We start from the raw sequence: 14429 nt of genomic DNA, 5'->3' as shown, positions 1-14429 counted from the left end.
GTTCTTGAAAGCTTCCTAAAATCTTGCTGATTAATAGCATTAAATAGATCTATCCACAAACTCATAAAATCATTTTTTGAAATATATTTTAGGCATCCATAGCACTGCTGGCAGCAAGCTCCAGAATTTAATTATGCATTTGAAGAAGTGTTTCCTTTTGTTAGCTTTGAATCTGCCACCTCATAACTTTATTTTATGCTGTTTCTTCTGCATAATCCTTCCATGTGAGCAAACTGCCTAGAAGAAACTTTATGGCTGGTATCTCATCTATAGCTGCATGCCTGTGCAGCTATTGTGGTTGTGTCTCGGTTTGAGGGGAAAAAAACCAATATGTTTTACCCACAAGCAGGGGAGGGGCCTCCTCCACGACAATCACACCACTCTTTATCAAATTTAAGAAAAGGAATTTTAATACAAGAAGGATAACTGATATATATATATATATATATATATATATATATATATATATATATATGTAAACAGACTAGTGCAACCCACTTCCCCAGCACCACAAGAGAAAAAAAAAAACAAAACAACAACAAAACCCAGCAGGTTTTCCTCCGGGAGAAAAGGTTATACTTAAGTGTCCTTGTCACAGCCCGGCTGGCTGCAGAGTGAGTTTCAGTCCCTCTCCAGCGAGACAGACGAGCAGTGAGCTTTCAGATGGACTCAGTCTCTTCCCCCTGTGTTCCCCGTCCAAGAAGCAGAAAGGTACGAGCAACCAGCAGCAAATCCAAGGCAGGCAGCAGCAGCAGCGCGGCACGAAAAGTAGTCCGAAGTAGGCAGCGGCAAGACAGCCAGGAAAACCCCAGCAGTAACAAGCAGGGCAGCCTGCCTCCTTGGAGCCCCCACTCCCCCGTTCCGCCGAGCCAAGACTGGGGAGAATATCCAAAAAAAAAACCCAAAAGAGACAAACCTGCCCCCACCCCAGCGATCACAGTTAACTGCTTCTTTTGTTAACCGCTGGCCTGGGCAGTTAAGTGGCAGGGGAGAGAATTTACATAATAATCCCAAACTACAACAGGTTGTTGTCAAGAGGAGGTTGTTTTTCACTTAACCAAGTCCATACCAATATAACTTCCAATTTTAATACATTACAATAGACTGAATAGGTCTGCCAATGATTTAACTCTTCTCTCTTCTTGGAAGCGAAAGTTTTGCCAATGTAGAAAGCACTGATAGATGAGTGTGACCATGTTTGCTCAGAGAGCAGGTGTACTCAAAAGAGCTTGTCTTTCAGACACAGCTTTGTGCAAAGACTTTTCCAGCACTAGTGAGTTTTACAGGGAGGTATTATTGCTGCAGAGATGGTGTGTGTTAAGGCTGTACTCCATACCAGCCTGTAACTTACATGCAGACAACCGGGCTTTGCTGCAAGAGTGATGCCAGCAAGGCAGCTCACCCCTCTTTGCTGTCCAGATCCATACACAGGCCAACAGAAATCTTTGGTAATCCAGCCTTTGAGGCTAAACCAGCCTGACAGAATGCAAAGCTGTCCCTCAAGTGATTTGAAAGAAAAAGTGCAAATATCCTCATGAGGTCTAAGGAGTGTCCACGCCCAGTACCTGTTCTAATGGCATGAAGTTCACTGAAGGCCTGTGCCTATGATTTGCATAAGAAGTCATAGGTCCAAGACCATATCTGAAAGTCTGATAAAAGACTTGATTTTTCAGGAACCCTTGAGTTTCTATTAAAAGCAGTGAGAGAGAGATTGTGAATTCTACTCATTTGAAATCCAAGTCATTTACTCAGAAGTCTAAATAGAGAGTTGGACTTTTATTTTATGATACATCAGCCTTTGTCTTGGGCTGTCATAAAGCAAACATGATAAGCTAACAACTGGCATAAAATTTTCAGTTACTTTCTAAATGTTACAGCAGCAGAGAACCAAGCAGAATTACTGAAGGGTCAAAGGCATAGATTAGAAACATCATTAAGGAATGGTAGGAATTACTGATAAGTTCTAGTGTCTTTGTTTTATTACTTCCCTATCACAGTCAGGTCTGCAAACACACAGATTCACATTTAATTGAACAACAGCTTCATTGTGAAACCTGCCATTCTCAGCTGCAGTATAGAAAATATCTTTAAAAACACCACCCCCACTTTCTAAGATTGTACAGACAAAGAATTACAGCTCATCTGCTGTAGGATATACACTACAAGTGGCATCATTTTCCTTGAGTCTCATTTTCTCCATCACATGTGTGACAAAAAGCAGTCTGGGGACCTGGATGCTTCCTCTGTGTAGAAGGGCTGCATTGCAACAGGCCCTCTCCTTCTCCCACTGTTCCTTTGTGTCCCTTGTATGTGTGCTTTGGTCACGACCAGCAGCCTCTGGGCTGCTGTCCTGAAGCTGCACACTAGGGCAAGGCAGGCAATGCTATGTGGAGGAGTGTAAGAGTGACCTTCTCCTGGACTTCCCAAAACCATGTTCTGGATTGTGCACAAGCAAACATTTGTCCCACTTTACCAAAAGCAAACACACAATGAAGCATATTCTGCTTTCATAGTCCATGGGCTGCAACATTCACTACATATGATCAATCATATATATGTGATTGTTCTCATATAAATAAAAAGGATTAGCTGGCCCTGCAGAGCATTTGGCCTATATTTCACCATTTTGCTTGTGAAGCTGAACTGGATGGGAGTGTGGGAAAAAGAGCCTGTGAAAACCCTGGGGTTGATACAGTTCTGTCAGCAAAAAACCCCAAAGAAATTGTCTCAATACTTAATTTGATTTTAAGGGATGTATTCTTTTGGTGCTCTTAGCTGTGGCTTTCACTGCTGTACTGGCAAGTCCCACCTGAAATAGATCATTCAGTGCAGAGATGGTAGGGTACACAATCCAGCTTGACTGTGACTCTCAGCTGTGTAGGACTGGCACCTACTAGATCTGAGTAGTAATCTGGTGTCCTTGGTGCAACTCCGAGGAGTGGTAGACATCTCTTGTAGAGTTTAGGCTTGAGGAGGACATTTGAGAGGCTTTTGACCTGCCTCTGATTTCAGATACTGCATCCATGTCCTCAAAAATGTGTTCACCTCAGCTTATTTCAATTCGAGCATACAGAGCATAGTGTAGTGGAAGATGCAGTGCTTTGGGTGAGAGTGGATAGTTCTTTAGGTCACATGACAGATGCAGTACATATGCAGGATGCTCCATGCTATATAATAGATCCTTGTGTCTGCCTCAAACTATGTGATATTTCACAGCTCTAATGTTACCATAAAGTTAACTCACCAGAGTGATCTCAACTGACATAACTGAGCTAAAAGTGACAGTTCAGTACAGATAAGCCCTCTGTCTTTTAAGCTGGTTATTTATGTTCGATCAGTCTGTGTGAGTCACAGCATCTGACCTAACAGCCCATTCCACTACCTGGGTAAGGACTTGTCTGGCTCTGTCATTTTTTGGTATTTTTAAACTCCTCATGCAGTCAGATTGTTAGAAGGATGCTGGAATCTTCTCTGGACCAGTGACACCTTCCCTGCTGCTCAGGGTTTTAACCTTTAGTCATTTTACTTTCTTCTAAAATTGCTGAAAGCTCTTTCCTCCCAGTCTGTGCACTAAAGATTATGAAAAGCTAACAAGAAAAGCTAAAACTCATTTGCTCAGAAAGAATAATTCCAACTCTCTTCTGCGGCAAATGAGAAAATTAGGCAAACTAATGAATGTGTCATAGACTCAATTGAATATGCTGTTTTATTCAGCTTCATGTAAGGGTGCTGTAGTCAGGGTTTGGGCATAGGTCCCTGAGAGGTTAATAACTCCAACATTGTTTCCACAGGGCTTTTCAGAGCACTGCAGTTTTCCAGATGGAGGACTGGCAGCCTGAGGATAGATCTTGGCCCAAGGGATCCTGGCAATAGAGATGGCAGGATGGGTAGGTGTCTATGAATGTTGCAAGAGACGATCATGTCTATAGACCTTCACCTGATTCCTGCGCCCAGCTCTGCTATGGACCCTGATGGGTCTGTGAGTTATGGTACCAAACATACTGTAACTCTAATTTGATTCATGAGTGTTGCCCCCAGTTCTCTAGTAAACATCTGTCTAGTGTGGTCAAGGTCAAGTCACTTCTCGCATTTCTTGCTTTCTGCCTTAGGAAAAGGTAAGAAGTAGTGCTTCTTGTCCTTGGTGTTAAGATCCAGCACTGGAAAACTGTATATATATCTGTTCTGAACATTACTGGTTATTCCAGAATGCTGAGACAGTCCAGCACAGTAAGTCTGCTCTGATATTTGAGAATTAAATAAGTCTCAAATTAAAGCTAAAATATTTGAGAGTGAATTAGCTAGCCTGTAGAGGCTATTCTCCATTTTCCTGTTTTGCTCAGTTTTCTGTTTTATTCCAATGTATATTTGAATCTCTCTGCACTGCGCAACCTCATTCTGCTATTTGGGTGGGGGAAGAGAAAAGGCTAAATTTGTGGGTTATATATGAAGAAACCTTTAAGCTGTCCACCAGATTCTTCTCTCAGGTCCTGTGGAGTGCCTGAGGCTACCATCACCCTGTAAAGCTTGCAGGCTTTGGTATTCCTGTTCCAACTGCTTTGCTGGCATGTTGAGGAAGACAAACAGACTCACTCCATGTCCTCAAGAACCTAGGCATTTCAGTGACATGAGAGAGGTATTTGAGGTTAGGAGAAATTTATATTCATGTTAATTTCAGGCTCCTGGAAATGTATAGGGTTTTCCCCTCTTTTTAAAAAAATTGCTATAGGCCAAAGCTGCATCCCCAAGAAAGAAATGGCTATAGCTTTTCAAGAAAAGCATGTCGGAGGGAGGGGGAGGGGGGGAGGGGCGTGGGGGTGTGGCAGAGATTATAAAAATTGGTTTTCTAAAAGAAAAATTGGTTTTAATGGAAAACATGTATCCAACAAAATGCCTGGAAAATTTGACTGCAACAGACTTCTGACTTTATGTTTCAGTCAAAGATAAACTATCAGGCTGACTGAAGAAGTAGTGGAATGAAATTATACTGTCTGTGTTATGCTGGAAAGGCAGAATAAATGATCCCTAGACTGCAGTCTCAAAGGACTGTGACATTTTCATGAGTTTTCTACACTGTGTTGCTTGGAGCCAGACAAGACACCAGGTAGCTCACTCTTTCCATCTTGCCTCTGCTGTTTGGGTCTGTTGCAAACCCCAATGTGTAAGGGGTAGACAAAGAGTGCAGTGGGGCCACATTTCCAGCAAACATTTCCAGCAGTGGTAGAATGATAGTGGAGAGAAAAGCTTCTTAACTGAATACTTGTGTATGTCTGTCCTTCACGGCTTCTGCTCCTGACACTTCTTTTGGATGACCCCAAACAAGTTCCTTCCCTTTCTTGAATGGCTTCTTTACAAAGGAATATGGAGAAATAAGTCATGTAGGTGAACTAGAGGTATGAATTTCAAAGAGGTGAGCCTTCTGCAGTAAGGTGGACACCTTTAGTAAGAACAAGAGCAGGCTAAATTAAATGTTCTTCTTAAGTTAAAATGCCCACATACAGCTTTAATGTAATTTAAGTTTTTTAAAGTTTAATTAGCTTGCACAGTATTATATTTCCTGAGTGTCTTCATATAGGTAAACCCCTGATGAAATGAGGACTTCACTACCTTAGAAAAGCGATGCTTCCAGATTCAGTTCACTGATACCTAGAAAGCACTTTGTTCTTGGGAGGCAGGAGGCCAGATGTGTGTAGTTCTCTCTTATGAGTGCAGCAGACACAGGCTTTGGGCAGCTGCATGTGGCTCTGTGCGAGGAGGCTTCCAGCTGCAGCCAGAGCTCTCCCAGACACCTGCCAGATAGCAAGGACAGTGCTGTCACCTGCATGGAGCCATATCCGAGGTGTCAAAACACTGGCTCTGCTCTTTCTTCCACCACCAGCTTCCCGTGTCCCACACATACCTACCAGATAGAAATGGGGCCGTAAAATGTATATGCATTTACTCGTCAATGTGCTTTGAAGTCAATAGGGAAGAGACGGATTTTCAAGCCTGTTTTGAGTGACTGATGTGGGTGACTTGCCTGTGCCATTTTATTATAGGAACTCAACTCCTGCAGATTTCTGGAAACCTGATCCCTGAGATAAACGTGGAAGAACTGAAACAGCAGTATCTGTCCAGTGCTTCAGACTGTCAGTTCAGAGGCAGGTCAAAGCCTCCATGACCTGAGCAGGGCTGTCAGTACAAGGACAGCTGCTCTCAGTCATAGGCACCCAGTGGGCCTAAGTGGAGACAAAAGTTACATTAAACAGCCACACTGCTTTCAGAGTCACATGAGACCTACTGACATGCATTTTCTGAGACTGATGACATTTAAAGCTCTTTGAGAAACTATTTGCTTTACGTTTATAACAGGATATTCATCCCACAGCTTGTTGTGGGAATCGAAACACTGATCACGATCCCAATGACCGAAAACATTCTTCGGGAGAATAAAATACACATCTTTATCATTAAATTCCGACTCATCAATAATGCTGGGACAGATTCTCTTGCAAAGGTATCATGTTGAAGAGAGCAGCCATCTTGCTAACCACACCAGCATCTTTCCAGATGGTATTTTGAATACAATATAGACCAGGGCTACCCAATCTATTATGCAATTAATTAGTGCTTATAAATTAAGTATGTGTCTAGCAGAATGTGTCTTTTCATGTGGCAAGCCTTGTGCAGCAAAGACAGACTGTGAGTCAGTGAGTCACCACAGGTGACATGGAGGCCACCTCAGTCAGTCGTTTCAACTGAAACATGAAAGGCAATTTCCATGTGTAGGAGGCAGCATCCAAAGGAGCTCAGGGTCAATGATTGCTCTTTATGAATTCTTATGTTACAGGTTAGTATGTTTTCTGGTGGTGTTGACGCATGGGTGACTGCTCAAATACCACCACGACAGTAAGATAGGTACCTCACTCATTGGGTAAACTACCATGTGCCCACTGAAGTTTATGGTTCACTTGTAACTGCATGCCCCATGGGAAGGATGATCTGGGACTCTCTGAGGCTCATGCTGACTTACATAGCAAGACCAGAGACAGCTTTCAACCATCTTGTTGAACCATGATGAAACACACCAGTGGACAGACCAGTGCAGGATCCAGCTGTGCACTGCATAAGACCTGACCTCACCTCTGTGCAGCTGTTGGCCTCTAAAGGTGACTTGGGTGAACTTGCAGAGGCTGCAGCCACACCACTAATCACACCACTAAGCTGGAGGGTGAGGTGCAATGTGTCAGATACAAACTACTTCTCCAAAGTGAGACATAGATTAGGTTGGGGACTACACCCAGTTTACTTAGCTGCCAATGTACTGCCTGGCTTGGGAAATCCCTAGGTGGTGAACTACTGGCACCTAGGAGGTCACACTGGTCACTGTGTACTTGCCCTCTTCTTAACCTCTTTTTCTAAATATTTGTTATTGACCACAGCTGCAGAAGATGCACTGGATTAAATGGACCTTTAGTGTGTTCCACGTGTTGCAAGTCTTACATTCTTACAGTCATCAAAGCTAGCTTATAATAAAACTGGTCAGTTAAGACCATTTTGATATTGAGTGTTCACTTGTGAAGTGCTTTGAATATCAGCCAGTAGTAGCTAACCTTTGATTACTAGTAGTGACTGCTTTTTCAAAAGGAAATATGGGTGGGGAGAAAATGGAATTTCTGTTCAGTTCCTGGTCCTGGTTGCCTGGGGAATTCTTTTAATATGCAGAAGAACAGATTTGCATGTTGGTATTTTGGGGATGTTTCCCATGAAAAAAAAAAGTGCAACTCAAAATTCTAGCTGACTTGGGTGTCTTGTCACAATTATATCCTCCAAGAATTTGTGTTATTCAGTGAATAAACAGGGTTTAAATAACAGAAAACTTAAGGTATCACCTTATGTAAATAACAGCAGCATCACCTGTCCCATTGTTACAGCAGACGTGATGGTTTGCTGATGGTGTTCGCTCCCCTGTGCCTAGCACTTGTGGTCTCTTATTCAGCCAGAACTGAAAGTTTCTGAGAAATGCCTGATCAATCTGTGGACACCAGCGACACAAGCACCCAGCTCCTGTGTCATGCTGTTGCAGAATGGATTCACTTTGACACAGGTCTGGTACAAATGTCCATGCCAAATGTATCCAGGCTATCTGAGCACAGAGGCCAAGCAGATTTTCCAAGGTACACAAGCATTTAAGAACACAAACAGAGGCTCATCCGGCTTTTCAAATCATTCACACAGGTCAGGTTCTTAACTCCTACTGATTATAATAAGAAATTATATGAGAATTATAATGAGAAAAGGGCTTTTGAAACATCTGTTAGACAGGTGTCTGCCTCCTTTGGCCTATGTGCGAATGCCTCTCTGGCTGTGTGATGTGCTGCAGTCAACAGGACTGGTTAAAAGAGAAAAAGGAATTTCAGACTCTAGCATTGTTACCACAGCACCAAATTTACATCAGGGGAATGAAGACAGACAGTTTCCATTACAGCTGCATGGCATCTTTTGTCATGTTAACTAGATGTTCAGGACTGTAGATTCTCCAGTGAAAATGTGTTTGTTTTTTACTTGTAATGTGTCACTGTGTTGCAGGTGATGGTGCAGTGTTGATCATCCCAGGATGCCTCAGTGTAACCAGACAACCAAAAGGAAAGCAAAGTCCACCAAGAAGCCCACAGTGGGCAGCCCACTTTCCTGTTCGCAGGGACATCTGCCTTCCATTGGTAAGAATTTTTCCTGTGAACAATGCTGAAGTAATCTTTAAAATTATCGCATACATCTGTGAGTTGTTTTAGGGAAAGGACCTCCCATGAGGAGAAGGAGAAAGACCTCTGGCAGGCACTGTAAGTCATGTAGCATCCCACTGATGTTTAGGAACAAGTCGAACCTTAACTTACCATTCATGTTGCGAGCTTCCATGTGGTGCTGCTTAGATAAGTCTTGCTCCTGATGGCTAAAGATAGAAATGTTTTCCACTCCGATTTTAATTTTTAAGCTCCATTAGAGCAGGCCTCAAAATAGTTTTGAAGTTTATTTAGTTCTCATTCTTTGACTTGGTTTTATGCTGGCTGTCCCAGGCTGGCTGGTGCTGTAAACAGGAGAGCTCTAACTTGAGCAGATGAGCAGACTAGTGCACAAATACAACGTGCCATCAGAAACCCCGTAGAGGTTTATGGTTAGAACTGAGTGGAAAGTGAAGCCTCTTACTGCCAAGACAGAAAACTAATGGTAGCCTACTTTACTGGTGCACAGTGCTGCTATCTCCAGTGGGAGCTGAATGGAGACCATTCTGTTTGGACCAGCAGGGGTGAAGCCCCATCAGTCCCCCAGACTTGCAGCTGAGCTCACATAGCTGCCTAAGTTTGGTGGCTGCATACCAGGAAACTGATTGTTTACCCCAGTAGGGCTCCAGGTGCCCATTGTCACAAAACATGTGCTGTTCTTGCTAGCTTCATAACTAGTTCCTGTGTAATGCTACTTCCCAGTGTGCTGATCATTTCCAGACGTGCCAATGAAAACAGGGTGGATTTCATGCAAAAAAGTATTTTCATATTATTTTCTCTGAGATCAGAGTAATTTTTCTCAAATCAGGCAAAAGGAGACATTCTGGCAATATGATTTGACTTCTGCTGCCTTTACAAGTTGCCTCTGCCTCTATCAGAACACTGTTGATAGCTGGCAGATTTCACTGTAGCATCCACCAGAACTCTCTACCATCCACCACAAATATTCATCGCAGTTATCAAACACCAGGCACACAACATGTTGTCTCTGTTGCATCCCCCTTTTCTATCTCCACCTGCTAGCCAGTCCACCCCAGAAGTCTTCCCTTGTTCTGCTCATAGTCACCAGTTCAACATGAAGTGAATCTTTTTTATTTCACTGAGCATATAGGCCTTCTCCTGCCAGGATTGATCAAAAGCCTGCATCAGCTGGTCATTGTGGCAGGGAAAAATGGTTCAACTCACTTAGAAAACACTAATAAATTCCTGCAAGTTCCTAAACACACTTTTGTAACTAACGCCCAGACACACAGGCACCAACCCCTCTGCCACTGATGTGGGGGTCACTTGTAGGAGTACAGGTGCCACTGGTTACACCCCACTCCCACTGGAGTGGTGGCCGCTCCAGCTCTAGAATCCTACAATCAGCTAATGCTCCTGCTGGCGAGAAGACACGCTGGCAGGACACACACACCCTCTCAAAGTGTTAGTCCCTGTATTCTGCACCCCACAGGGTCAGACCTCGCACTGAGCACCGGCTTCTGACAGTGTCTCATGAATGGGGAGGAGCTGCTCTGTGATGTGCCAGACTGGATTTTGACAGTCTGAGACGTCTCCCTGCTTCATTACAATTTTTTGTGGGTTTTTATACAGTCTTTCAGACCAACTCATTCTTTGTCTCAAAATTGTCTTGGTCATTCCCTGGCTACTATTTAATCCAGCTGATGGCTGCCATTCTCTTTAGCATGACCAGCTGAGGCCTGGTGAGTGCTTCCCTCTTCCTCAAGATCAGTTTGGGGCAAATGGCCTCTCAGACACTTTTGGGTTTTCCATCTGTACATGCTGTTTACAGTCACGTACCTATCTTATCAGCTGTTGTCTTCCACATCATTTTGCCAGGGGTGAGTTGTGCAGGCACTCCCACACAACAATCAAACTGGTATTAAAGAAAAGAATAGCGACCTCATGTCTAGATTTTGGGGGAGGTTATTTCTACATACATTTACTTTCTCAGGGCCTACTAATTCATGACTTTTTAAACTTAGTTATCTCAGCTTGCATAGCTATATACAATTAATTTGTTCAAAAGTAATCATTGTGCTCAGAGGACCGTGGCATATACCTATAAGTCTCATCTCCAGTGACCCCACTTCTTGAGGGGGACAAGGAGAGGAAGAAGGAAGACTTGAAAGCTACTTTTATCATATTGTGTTCTGGGAGACTACATACCCTGCTTGAGCCAGTGTTATGTGTAGCAGTCACTGAGTGGACTTTCTCCTGAACTTCCCAGGCAGAAAGTTGGAGGACAGTCCTAAGACAATGCCCTACAGGACAAAGAAGCTGCCATGTGGACCAAAAGGACAGTCCTAACACAATGTCCTACAGGACAAAGAAGCTGTCATGTGGACCAAACACCACCGCGTGCCTTGCTGGGACACTGAGGGCAGTTCTCAAGGGTCATACCTCTCCCCATCAGGGCCTCTTGCAGCTCCCAGAGGAGTATAAAATGCCTGTTTGCCATCAGGCAACTTGATCATGGTCTGCAGGGCTGCAGCATCTCTCATCACCTGTTTTGTTCCTCACTCTCCCTCACCTGTTGTGTGTGATGCAGGCTTGATGCCAAGCTCTTGAACAGCTGTCTTTTCCCAGCTCCTGGGCATGCCAGCCCGAGGAGCCACAGTGGCAACGTTTGCAGTGGCAGGCCATGAATAGTAACTACTTGAAGCCACTTTGCACCCTTCTGTCATGTTATAATTAGCACTTGGTCCCACAGTGTGTAAGAGTCGCTTCCTGCCCTGGCATCCCCATCTCCTGCTGCATATCACGGCATCATCCACAGCCACCATCAGAGATGTTTCTAGATCACACATTACCCAAAATTCCTGCATGTGACTCCCAGCAGCACAGTCTCATTTCCCCTCCAAATGGCACTAATGGGCAGAATAGTCATCAAGCCAGAAAAATCATTACTTTGTTTTGCTCTGTGCTGGGCACTACTCTTTTGCTGCTACATTAGAAGTAATTGTTCACCTTCCTGCTGAGTAGTGAGATACCCTTCCTTCCCTAAGTGCTTTTTCCTAGTTCCACAAGGCAGGAGACCCCAAGAAAGTGGGAATCTCACTGATGGCTATTCCCAAACCTACGGGAGAAAATGAGGGTGCTCTTCATATGCTAACTGCTCAAAGCAGTGAGATAAACCTTCTATGTTGTATATTGTTCCTTTGTAGGTGCTGGTGCACAGCTTTCCCCAGCCCCATCCTTTGTCCTGCAGCTAAGCTCTTGGACATACGTTGCTTTGCACATTTTGTTCTTGGCAGTTTCCAATGTTGCCTCAGGCCCTTATCGCCTTAAAAGATCAGATCATATAGTAGTGGCCTTAGAGACAGCATGATTGATATCTGAACAGCCAAACAAACAGTAAATTTGAATAAAATTTGGCACCTTGTTGCCAATTAGTTCTGCTGATTCTGAGAGGATAGTTCACAGACATCAAGTAAAGTGTGCGTACCAAGCATGCATGGGAGACAGTCTTCAGTTGTGTAAAAGAGTTTGTAGGAATAGTGTGAAACCCCCATGAAAGGCCTTTTGCCTATTACAGATCCTGCAATCTCTAGCCTGTGCAGTCATGAGGATTTGACATTGCTGGACACTGCCAAGCTAACAGGACTTCTCTGTGTATTTATACAGAAATACAGATGCTTGCAGGAAGAGGAGAGAGTTTCACGGTGATCCTTGAACAAACACTGATGAAGACAAGAGCTCCTGTGCTCAGCTTCCACCAGCACTATTAGAGCTTTTAGGGATGGTGTGTGCTCAGAGGCAGATCATATTTCCAGGCAGCCGTTTACTGTGTAATTGGGATATAGTTATTCAGATACTCTCTATCTGCTTTCTCCAAACTCATGCTCTGCAGTCACAGGAAATAATACTGCGGAAGAGTATTCCCATTTAAATCTTCCCTGATTTTAGTGTCACCATGAACCTCCCTGAATACCCCATACCTGTTTTAATTTGGATGACCCCCTTGCTCAGACAGAAGGGAAGAAGGAGAGGGCTGCACCAACTGTTGCTGTTATATGTGCCTCAGACTAATTCATGTGGTGTTTTCCTCTGCAGACCAGATGAACTGGGTCCTGGCCCACAGATAACATGAGACATAACGTTCAAGTGCAGGCTGTCTGATGAGTAGATTTGATGCATGAGTGACACCACCACACACCTCTACATAATTCCCAAACTGCTGCCCTCTATAGAGTACTATACCTGGGCTGTAAATGGCACCCAGGGCATTGGAAAGAGAGTTGTTTCAGGCCCCCAGTGGCCAGTGCAGACTGGGCAGCCCAGCCACTGAGAAAAACATAGTAGTTGGTGAGAGCAGCAACTGTGCTGAGGTCTGGGGAATTAAAAATGGGTGTTTTTTCCTTCAGCAGTGTTCATCTGTTTATTGGCTTGATTGTAATCACAGCGGCCTTAACTTGTAACTGATACTGTCCTCCCTGCAGTGTAGATGATGTCCACTTGGATATCAGATACTGCTGTCTGTGTTTGCTTTTGTTATCACCCACCATCAGCAGGTCTCTTTAAAAGACCAGCTCTGACCAGACACCAAGGAGAAAAGAGAGATTTCAGTTATCCTCTTCCCTCTGACTGACCAGCTCCTTCCCATCACATAAACACCACTGAGAGCTGATTCTCCTAACCCAGGATGCAAATCCATGTGGTACACCTTGCTCCCTTTGATCATGTATAATGCATCATGGAGCATTCAGCAAACCAGACACTCCCAATTAAACACATACAGCCATTTAGGCACACAGCCTCTCTATACCTCTAACCCACAAGCCTTCATGGCTTTGAGAAGTCTGGTTGTATGCTTAAAGCCCAGGAGGCCATGCTCAGCCACTGCCATGTATGGTGGTGTGACCTTGAGGATATCTGGCCTGTCTGGACCTAGTGTGGGTCCAGTAAGTTAAGGCTGACAGCCTAAAAAAGAAGGTCTCAGCTGTTTCTTGTCCCCTGACTGCCAGTTTTAGTGGCTTAAAGAGGGTAGGAGATGATGATAGCCACTTATTGAGACCTGAGAAGAATATGCTGAGCTTGGATGGGTGGCAGGGTGGTCATCAATTCCAAGCTAGGTCATTCTTGCAGGTAAACTCCAGAACATGCACTTTATAGGTGGTGCCAAGAAAGGCCCGTCTTATACGCATTCATCACAATTTCCAGATCTCATTAAAAAAAACCAAACAGGACACAGTTAAAGTTCAGAAAAAACATCATCAGTAGCTTAAGGGCAGGAAAATACATGGAATACACTGTTGCAACCCAATAGGAAATTCAGAGGTAAACCCAAGCATGCTTGGCTTTACAGATGTAATGTAAGGCACAGTACTTAGCTGTGATCACAGAGGTGTCCCCACAGAGAAACCCCACAGCCCTGCCGCCGGGATGGGGGTGCGCCAGTGGCGTTTGTGCAGCGCCCTGAAGGTCACCGCGCAAGGGCAGCTGCGGCTGTCGCGTGTGTGAATCGTGTACCCACCCCCGGTACAGGGCACGGGCAGGTCCCACCGGACCCGCGGAGCCCCTCCCGGCAGGTGCTCGCAGCGCACAGGCGGCGGAGCGGGGCCGGGAGAAGAGCGCTCTTTGCGTTCGATATTCCGCAGCCGCGCTCCACGTGAGCCCTCCGGAGCGTGGCGGGGCGGGCGGAGGAGCAGGAGCAGGAGCAGGAGCAGGTGG

General features: G+C 44.6%; 1 long non-coding RNA gene across 1 annotated transcript; it reads left to right on the top strand.

Annotated features, from left to right (window-relative positions):
• The first annotated feature begins 3824 nt into the window (after positions 1-3824).
• LOC139680051 (uncharacterized) lies at positions 3825-13042 on the top strand. The gene is made up of 3 exons (XR_011699292.1): positions 3825-3887; positions 8566-8696; positions 12384-13042. It is a non-coding gene; the product is annotated as an uncharacterized lncRNA (long non-coding RNA).
• Positions 13043-14429: the final 1387 nt, after the last annotated feature.

The sequence above is a fragment of the Pithys albifrons genome, chromosome 1 (genome assembly GCF_047495875.1).
Source record: "Pithys albifrons albifrons isolate INPA30051 chromosome 1, PitAlb_v1, whole genome shotgun sequence".
Lineage (NCBI taxonomy): Eukaryota > Metazoa > Chordata > Aves > Passeriformes > Thamnophilidae > Pithys > Pithys albifrons.
Note: the sequence above shows the minus strand (reverse complement) of the source record. Positions and strands in the feature narration are given on the sequence as shown.